Genomic DNA, 10,826 nt, shown 5'->3' with positions numbered 1-10,826 from the left:
TGCAGGACGTCAGACTCACAGAAACAGAAGCCTGCGCAGCCTTCTACATGGAATGTTGCTAGTGGAATAGCAACATTCCATGTAGAATCTCCAATAGTAGCAACATTCCATGTAGAATCTCCAATAGTAGCAACATTCCATCTAGAATCTCCAATAGTATCTATTTTATTTTTGTTACATTTGTACCCTGCGCTTTCCCACTCATGGCAGGCTCGTTGCGGCTTACATGGGGCAATGGAGGGTTAAGTGACTTGCCCAGAGTCACAAGGAGCTGCCTGTGCCTGAAGTGGGAATCGAACTCAGTTCCCCAGGACCAAAGTCCACCACCCTCACTCTTCCACTGTTCCATGTAGAGGTCGGCCCTTACAGATCACCAATGTGGCTGCGCAGGCTTCTGCTTCTGTGAGTCTGACGTCCTGCACGTACGTGCAGGACGTCAGACTCACAGAAACAGAAGCCTGCGCAGCCTTCTACATGGAATGTTGCTAGTGGAATAGCAACATTCCATGTAGAATCTCCAATAGTAGCAACATTCCATGTAGAATCTCCAATAGTAGCAACATTCCATCTAGAATCTCCAATAGTATCTATTTTATTTTTGTTACATTTGTACCCTGCGCTTTCCCACTCATGGCAGGCTCGTTGCGGCTTACATGGGGCAATGGAGGGTTAAGTGACTTGCCCAGAGTCACAAGGAGCTGCCTGTGCCTGAAGTGGGAATCGAACTCAGTTCCCCAGGACCAAAGTCCACCACCCTCACTCTTCCACTGTTCCATGTAGAGGTCGGCCCTTACAGATCACCAATGTGGCTGCGCAGGCTTCTGCTTCTGTGAGTCTGACGTCCTGCACGTACGTGCAGGACGTCAGACTCACAGAAACAGAAGCCTGCGCAGCCTTCTACATGGAATGTTGCTAGTGGAATAGCAACATTCCATGTAGAATCTCCAATAGTAGCAACATTCCATGTAGAATCTCCAATAGTAGCAACATTCCATCTAGAATCTCCAATAGTATCTATTTTATTTTGTTACATTTGTACCCTGCGCTTTCCCACTCATGGCAGGCTCGTTGCGGCTTACATGGGGCAATGGAGGGTTAAGTGACTTGCCCAGAGTCACAAGGAGCTGCCTGTGCCTGAAGTGGGAATCGAACTCAGTTCCCCAGGACCAAAGTCCACCACCCTCACTCTTCCACTGTTCCATGTAGAGGTCGGCCCTTACAGATCACCAATGTGGCTGCGCAGGCTTCTGCTTCTGTGAGTCTGACGTCCTGCACGTACGTGCAGGACGTCAGACTCACAGAAACAGAAGCCTGCGCAGCCTTCTACATGGAATGTTGCTAGTGGAATAGCAACATTCCATGTAGAATCTCCAATAGTAGCAACATTCCATCTAGAATCTCCAATAGTATCTATTTTATTTTTGTTACATTTGTACCCTGCGCTTTCCCACTCATGGCAGGCTCGTTGCGGCTTACATGGGGCAATGGAGGGTTAAGTGACTTGCCCAGAGTCACAAGGAGCTGCCTGTGCCTGAAGTGGGAATCGAACTCAGTTCCCCAGGACCAAAGTCCACCACCCTCACTCTTCCACTGTTCCATGTAGAGGTCGGCCCTTACAGATCACCAATGTGGCTGCGCAGGCTTCTGCTTCTGTGAGTCTGACGTCCTGCACGTACGTGCAGGACGTCAGACTCACAGAAACAGAAGCCTGCGCAGCCTTCTACATGGAATGTTGCTAGTGGAATAGCAACATTCCATGTAGAATCTCCAATAGTAGCAACATTCCATGTAGAATCTCCAATAGTAGCAACATTCCATGTAGAATCTCCAATAGTATCTATTTTATTTTTGTTACATTTGTACCCTGCGCTTTCCCACTCATGGCAGGCTCGTTGCGGCTTACATGGGGCAATGGAGGGTTAAGTGACTTGCCCAGAGTCACAAGGAGCTGCCTGTGCCTGAAGTGGGAATCGAACTCAGTTCCCCAGGACCAAAGTCCACCACCCTCACTCTTCCACTGTTCCATGTAGAGGTCGGCCCTTACAGATCACCAATGTGGCTGCGCAGGCTTCTGCTTCTGTGAGTCTGACGTCCTGCACGTACGTGCAGGACGTCAGACTCACAGAAACAGAAGCCTGCGCAGCCTTCTACATGGAATGTTGCTAGTGGAATAGCAACATTCCATGTAGAATCTCCAATAGTAGCAACATTCCATGTAGAATCTCCAATAGTAGCAACATTCCATCTAGAATCTCCAATAGTATCTATTTTATTTTTGTTACATTTGTACCCTGCGCTTTCCCACTCATGGCAGGCTCGTTGCGGCTTACATGGGGCAATGGAGGGTTAAGTGACTTGCCCAGAGTCACAAGGAGCTGCCTGTGCCTGAAGTGGGAATCGAACTCAGTTCCCCAGGACCAAAGTCCACCACCCTCACTCTTCCACTGTTCCATGTAGAGGTCGGCCCTTACAGATCACCAATGTGGCTGCGCAGGCTTCTGCTTCTGTGAGTCTGACGTCCTGCACGTACGTGCAGGACGTCAGACTCACAGAAACAGAAGCCTGCGCAGCCTTCTACATGGAATGTTGCTAGTGGAATAGCAACATTCCATGTAGAATCTCCAATAGTAGCAACATTCCATGTAGAATCTCCAATAGTAGCAACATTCCATCTAGAATCTCCAATAGTATCTATTTTATTTTTGTTACATTTGTACCCTGCGCTTTCCCACTCATGGCAGGCTCGTTGCGGCTTACATGGGGCAATGGAGGGTTAAGTGACTTGCCCAGAGTCACAAGGAGCTGCCTGTGCCTGAAGTGGGAATCGAACTCAGTTCCCCAGGACCAAAGTCCACCACCCTCACTCTTCCACTGTTCCATGTAGAGGTCGGCCCTTACAGATCACCAATGTGGCTGCGCAGGCTTCTGCTTCTGTGAGTCTGACGTCCTGCACGTACGTGCAGGACGTCAGACTCACAGAAACAGAAGCCTGCGTAGCCTTCTACATGGAATGTTGCTAGTGGAATAGCAACATTCCATGTAGAATCTCCAATAGTAGCAACATTCCATCTAGAATCTCCAATAGTATCTATTTTATTTTTGTTACATTTGTACCCTGCGCTTTCCCACTCATGGCAGGCTCGTTGCGGCTTACATGGGGCAATGGAGGGTTAAGTGACTTGCCCAGAGTCACAAGGAGCTGCCTGTGCCTGAAGTGGGAATCGAACTCAGTTCCCCAGGACCAAAGTCCACCACCCTCACTCTTCCACTGTTCCATGTAGAGGTCGGCCCTTACAGATCACCAATGTGGCTGCGCAGGCTTCTGCTTCTGTGAGTCTGACGTCCTGCACGTACGTGCAGGACGTCAGACTCACAGAAACAGAAGCCTGCGTAGCCTTCTACATGGAATGTTGCTAGTGGAATAGCAACATTCCATGTAGAATCTCCAATAGTAGCAACATTCCATGTAGAATCTCCAATAGTAGCAACATTCCATCTAGAATCTCCAATAGTATCTATTTTATTTTTGTTACATTTGTACCCTGCGCTTTCCCACTCATGGCAGGCTCAGTTGCGGCTTACATGGGGCAATGGAGGGTTAAGTGACTTGCCCAGAGTCACAAGGAGCTGCCTGTGCCTGAAGTGGGAATCGAACTCAGTTCCCCAGGACCAAAGTCCACCACCCTCACTCTTCCACTGTTCCATGTAGAGGTCGGCCCTTACAGATCACCAATGTGGCTGCGCAGGCTTCTGCTTCTGTGAGTCTGACGTCCTGCACGTACGTGCAGGACGTCAGACTCACAGAAACAGAAGCCTGCGTAGCCTTCTACATGGAATGTTGCTAGTGGAATAGCAACATTCCATGTAGAATCTCCAATAGTAGCAACATTCCATGTAGAATCTCCAATAGTAGCAACATTCCATCTAGAATCTCCAATAGTATCTATTTTATTTTTGTTACATTTGTACCCTGCGCTTTCCCACTCATGGCAGGCTCGTTGCGGCTTACATGGGGCAATGGAGGGTTAAGTGACTTGCCCAGAGTCACAAGGAGCTGCCTGTGCCTGAAGTGGGAATCGAACTCAGTTCCCCAGGACCAAAGTCCACCACCCTCACTCTTCCACTGTTCCATGTAGAGGTCGGCCCTTACAGATCACCAATGTGGCTGCGCAGGCTTCTGCTTCTGTGAGTCTGACGTCCTGCACGTACGTGCAGGACGTCAGACTCACAGAAACAGAAGCCTGCGCAGCCTTCTACATGGAATGTTGCTAGTGGAATAGCAACATTCCATGTAGAATCTCCAATAGTAGCAACATTCCATGTAGAATCTCCAATAGTAGCAACATTCCATGTAGAATCTCCAATAGTATCTATTTTATTTTTGTTACATTTGTACCCTGCGCTTTCCCACTCATGGCAGGCTCGTTGCGGCTTACATGGGGCAATGGAGGGTTAAGTGACTTGCCCAGAGTCACAAGGAGCTGCCTGTGCCTGAAGTGGGAATCGAACTCAGTTCCCCAGGACCAAAGTCCACCACCCTCACTCTTCCACTGTTCCATGTAGAGGTCGGCCCTTACAGATCACCAATGTGGCTGCGCAGGCTTCTGCTTCTGTGAGTCTGACGTCCTGCACGTACGTGCAGGACGTCAGACTCACAGAAACAGAAGCCTGCGTAGCCTTCTACATGGAATGTTGCTAGTGGAATAGCAACATTCCATGTAGAATCTCCAATAGTAGCAACATTCCATGTAGAATCTCCAATAGTAGCAACATTCCATCTAGAATCTCCAATAGTATCTATTTTATTTTTGTTACATTTGTACCCTGCGCTTTCCCACTCATGGCAGGCTCAATGCAGCTTACATGGGGCAATGGAGGGTTAAGTGACTTGCCCAGAGCCACAAGGAGCTGCCTGTGCCTGAAGTGGGAATCGAACTCAGTTCCCCAGGACCAAAGTCCACCACCCTCACTCTTCCACTGTTCCATGTAGAGGTCGGCCCTTACAGATCACCAATGTGGCTGCGCAGGCTTCTGCTTCTGTGAGTCTGACGTCCTGCACGTACGTGCAGGACGTCAGACTCACAGAAACAGAAGCCTGCGTAGCCTTCTACATGGAATGTTGCTAGTGGAATAGCAACATTCCATGTAGAATCTCCAATAGTAGCAACATTCCATCTAGAATCTCCAATAGTAGCGACATTCCATCTAGAATCTCCAATAGTATCTATTTTATTTTTGTTACATTTGTACCCTGCGCTTTCCCACTCATGGCAGGCTCAATGCGGCTTACATGGGGCAATGGAGGGTTAAGTGACTTGCCCAGAGCCACAAGGAGCTGCCTGTGCCTGAAGTGGGAATCGAATGCAGTTCCTCAGTTCCCCAGGACCAAAGTCCACCACCCTAACCACTAGGCCTAGGCCACTCCTCCACTGTGTATTGTATTTTATATATTGTTATTTTATCTGCTTTCTGTTGGAGATTTCCCCTGGATTCTATACAGCACGCCAAGAGTTCCACGCCGAAATCCAAGCAGATTCTATATCAATGAGTGTAACTTAATTGGCTTAACAAGCCGATTAGCGCAGTTAACAGCAGTTAAGAAACAATAATGAGCACTAATTGCCACTAATTGAGCCTACAAATAGGTGGGAAAATGTGAGATACAAATGTAACAAATAAATAAATAAAAATTAGAATTTTCACGCACAAATCCCTAAGCGTATTCTGTTACGCACTGCACCTAAATTCTAACGCACGATAGCAAAAGTGGGTGTGGTTATAGGCAGGGAAATGGACGTTTCGTGGGCGTTCCAAACTTAACGCACATTGTTATAGAATATAACCTAGTACAGGTAAATCTACGTGCTGGGATTTATGCCACGTTTTGTTGGTGTAAATGTATGCCTGTAGTTCTAAGCGCTGTGAATTCCACCTAGGCATAGTCTATATACCACGCCTAAATTTAAGCACCACTTTCAGAATACGCCTAGGCGGAAATGTTTACCACATGGATTCTTAGGCGCCCTATGTAGAATCCTCCCTTTATGCCTTGTGCAGCGCCATGACTATATTGGGGCGTTGTTCCCAGATGGTGTATGCTGTCAAAGATTCTGATGATCCCCGTTGGAAAACTAATTAACGTTTTTGCAAAAATTCAGTGATGTACTTTGACTGTGGAAGATTTATTTGTCTACAAAGTTAAGACATTTGGAAGTGTTTGGGACATTATAATAATTATATACAGAGGTAGTCCCCACACTAGATCTGTAAGGTCTCTTTAACAAGACAGAATTAAATTCCGAAAAATACTAAAAACCAACCTGTTCAAAAAGGCATATCACATCGATCCATCCTAAGGTAAAATTATGTATAATCATACCTGATAATTTTCTTTCCATTAATCATAGCTGATCAATCCATAGACTGGTGGGTTGTGTCCATCTACCAGCAGGTGGAGATAGAGAGCAAACTTTTGCCTCCCTATATGTGGTCATGTGCTGCCGGAAACTCCTCAGTATGTCGATATCAAAGCTCCATCCGCAGGACTCAGCACTTAGAGAATTACACCCACGAAGGGACACTCTGCCCAGCTCACCACCGCCGAAACGGGGGAGGGGAATTAACCCAGCTCATCCCCACACAAGTGGGGGAGGGGAATCCGTCCAGCTCATCCCCGCGGAGCGGGGGAGGGACACCACACCCGCCGATGCGGGGGGATCTGGCTTATCCTGCAACCGCAACCGCGGGAGGAGCTGACTGACCCTAACACCGCCGAAGCGGGAGGGGTACAAAACTGCCCTACAGCCGCACGAAGCGGGAGGGAGTGCCGGCAGAATTTTAAGTCTCAATCCAGCCCCGTAAAACGGAGGGGAGAGGAATGCAGCAGCTCACTGTAACACAAACTCGTCTTAACTCTTGAAGAATCCAAGTGAAAAAACTTGAACACGAAGTCTTTCTGAAGTAACTGAAGACTGAACTTGAACCTGAAATGCAACCAGAATAAAAACAGTACAGATATCTGGGAGGGGCTATGGATTGATCAGCTATGATTAATGGAAAGAAAATTATCAGGTATGATTATACATAATTTTACCTTCCATATCATCAAGCTGATCAATCCATAGACTGGTGGGATGTACCGAAGCAGTACTCACCCAGGGCGGGACATAGAAATCCCTGACCGCAACACTGAAGCTCCAAACCGGGCCTCCGCCCGAGCAGCCACAGTCAAGCAGTAATGCTTGGAGAATGTATGGGCCGAAGCCCAAGTTGCCGCCTTGCATATCTCTTCCAAGGAGACGGAACCGGCCTCTGCCATCGAGGCCGCCTGAGCTCTTGTGGAGTGAGCCTTCAGCTGGATAGGCGGCACCTTCCCCGCGGCCACATAAGCCGCTGCAATGGCTTCCTTGACCCATCTTGCCACTGTAGGCTTAGCAGCCTGCAGACCCCTACGAGGACCTGCATACAGGACAAACGATCCGATTTCCGGAAATCATTGGTCACTTCCAAGTATCTGATGATGACTCGTCTCACATCCAGATATTTAAGAGCAGAGTACTCCTCTGGGTAGTCCTCCCTACGAAAGGAAGGGAGACAGAGCTGCTGATTCACATGGAAGCGAGAAACAATCTTGGGCAGAAAGGAAGGCACTGTGCGAATAGTCACTCCTGCCTCAGTGAACTGCAGAAAAGGCTCTCGACATGAGAGCGCCTGGAGCTCGGAAACTCTTCTGGCTGAAGTGATAGCCACCAAAAAGACTGCTTTCAACGTCAGGTCCTTCAGAGATGCCCTTGACAAGGGTTCAAACGGCGGCTTCTGCAATGCTCTTTGCACCAGGTTGAGATTCCACGCAGGCACCACTGAGTGCAGAGGAGGGCGCAGGTGATTAACTCCCTTGAGAAAGCGCACCACATCTGGCTGCGAAGCCAGGGAAGCACCCTTCAGGCGGCCCCTGAAGCAAGCCAGAGCCGCTACCTGGACTTTAAGGGAACTGAGCGACAGGCCTTTGTCCAGACCTTCTTGCAGGAACGCCAACACTGAAGAAATTGGAGCAGTGAAAGGAGAAAGTGAGCCTGCTTCACACCACGCTGCAAAGATACGCCAAACCCTGGCGTAAGCAGTAGAAGTAGAGCGCTTCCTCGCTCTCAGCATAGTGGCGATGACCTTGTCTGAGAAGCCCTTCTTCCTCAGACGCTGCCGCTCAATAGCCAGGCCGTAAGACCAAAGGGGGAGGGATCCTCCATCACCACGGGACCCTGATGTAACAGGCCCTGCTCCACTGGCAGCCGCAGAGGATTGTCGACTGAGAGCCTGATCAGGTCCGCATACCAGGGACGTCTGGGCCAATCCGGACCCACCAGGATTACCCTGCCGGGATGCTTTGCCACCCGGTCTAGCACCCTGCCCAACATGGGCCAGGGCGGGAACACATAGAGAAGCTCTTGTGTCGGCCACTGTTGGAGAAGAGCATCTACTCCCAGGGATCGAGGGTCCCGTCCTCTGCTGAAAAAGCGCGGCACTTGGCAATTGGCCGATGACGCCATCAGATCTAGGCTCGGCTGGCCCCAGCGCTTCGTGATGTCCAAGAACGCCTGAGCAGATAGCTGCCACTCTCCGGGCTCCAAGGTATGGCGACTGAGAAAGTCCGCCTTGACATTCATGACTCCGGCAATGTGGGCCGCTGACAGCTGTTCCAGGTTCGCTTCTGCCCACTGGCATAGACTCATAGCCTCCTTGGCTAGAGGGGCGCTCTTGGTACCTCCCTGGCGGTTGACATAGGCCACAGCCGTGGCATTGTCCGACAGGACCCGTACAGGCTTCAACACCAGTACCGGGATGAACTCCAAAAGCGCCAACCGAATGGCTCTGAGTTCCAGGAGGTTGATAGACCACTTTGCCTCTGCAGGAGACCAGAGCCCCTGCGCTGTCCTTCCCAAACAGTGGGCTCCCCAGCCCGACAAAGAGGCGTCCGTCGTGACGACAATCCACTCTGGGGTCACCAGAGGCATTCCCGCAGACAACTTGTCTGTCTGCATCCACCAGCTCAGCGCCTTGCGCACTGCTGGATCCAAGGGAAGGCGCACAGCATAATCCTCCGACATCGGAGTCCAACGCTGCAGCAGAGAGTGTTGAAGTGGTCTCATATGAGCCCTGGCCCAGGGCACTACTTCCATCGTGGCCGTCATAGAGCCCAACAGCTGCACATAGTCCCAAGCCCGAAGAGGAGAGGCTACTAGGAACTGGTCCACCTGAGCCTGAAGTTTGACAATCCGATTGTCTGGCAGGAACACTCTGCCCACTTGGGTGTCGAATCGAACTCCCAGATACTCCAGGGACTGAGTCGGGCGCAGCTGGCTTTTCTCCCAGTTGATGATCCACCCCAGGGAGCTCAAAAGAGCAATCACCCGGTCCACAGCTTTGCCGCACTCTGCATAAGAGGGGGCTCGGATCAACCAGTCGTCCAGATAAGGATGGACTTGTACTCCTTCCTTTCGCAGGAAGGCCGCGATGACCACCATTACTTTGGAGAAGGTCCGCGGAGCAGTAGCCAACCCGAACGGGAGGGCTCTGAACTGGAAGTGTCGGCCCAGGACTGCAAAACGCAGAAAGCGTTGATGAGGAGGCCAGATGGGAATATGCAAGTATGCTTCCTTGATGACCAAGGATGCCAGGTACTCCCCTGCCTTCACTGCCGCTATAACAGAGCGGAGAGTCTCCATGCGAAAGTGCCGCACTTTCAAGGCCCGATTGACCCCTTTGAGGTCGAGGATAGGCCGGACAGAACCTCCTTTCTTTGGTACCACAAAGTAAATGGAGTAACGCCCCTTGCCAAGCTGACTTTCTGGCACCGGAACGACCGCACCCAGGCGGATCAGATTGTCCAAAGTCTGCTGCACTGCCACAGCTTTGACCGGAGACTTGCAGGGAGAGAGTACAAACCCGTCTCTTAAGGGTCGGCAGAACTCTAGCTTGTAGCCGTCTCTGATGACTTCCAGCACCCAAGCGTCTGAAGTTATTGTGGTCCACTCGCCCAGAAACGAGGACAGCCGTCCTCCAATCTGCACTGGGGCGTGGACCAAGACCCCGTCATTGGGTACGAGACCCTGGGGGAGGACCGGAGGGAGCACCTCCGGGACGGCGGTCTCTGCGAAAGGAATGCTGCTTGGGGGAGAAATTCCTCTTAAAGGAAGAGGGGGGCAGAAGAACCCGACCTGCCCGGGCGGTACCGACGGGCTTCCTGAAACCGTCCTCTGGAGGTACCGGGACGAGCACTAGCCCGAGCCCTGACCTCTGGTAACTTCTTGCCCTTAGACGTGCCGAGATCGGTCACGATTTTGTCCAGCTCGACCCCAAAGAGCAGCTTGCCTTTAAAAGGCAATCTAGCCAGGCGGGATTTAGAGGCGTGGTCAGCAGACCAATGTTTCAGCCAAAGCCACCGCCGCGCAGAGACTGTCTGAGCCATGCCTTTAGCTGAGGCTCTCAAGACATCATACAGCAAGTCTGCCAAATAGGCTAAGCCCGATTCCAGGGCCGGCCAATCAGCCCTCAAGGAAAGATCCGAGGGGGAAGCCCGCTGCACCATAGTCAGGCACGCCCTGGCCACATAGGAGCCGCAAACTGAGGCCTGCAAACTTAAAGCAGCCGCCTCAAAGGACGACCTTAAGGCCGCCTCCAATCTTCTGTCTTGGGCGTCCTTTAGGGCCGTGCCACCTTCCACCGGCAACGCCGTTTTCTTAGTCACCGCAGTGATTAAAGAATCCACGGTAGGCCACAGATAGGCCTCACGCTCACTCACAGCCAAAGGATAGAGGCGGGACATAGCCCTA

The sequence above is a fragment of the Microcaecilia unicolor genome, unplaced genomic scaffold, assembly GCF_901765095.1.
Source record: "Microcaecilia unicolor unplaced genomic scaffold, aMicUni1.1, whole genome shotgun sequence".
Lineage (NCBI taxonomy): Eukaryota > Metazoa > Chordata > Amphibia > Gymnophiona > Siphonopidae > Microcaecilia > Microcaecilia unicolor.
This window is presented reverse-complemented; position numbering follows the sequence as displayed.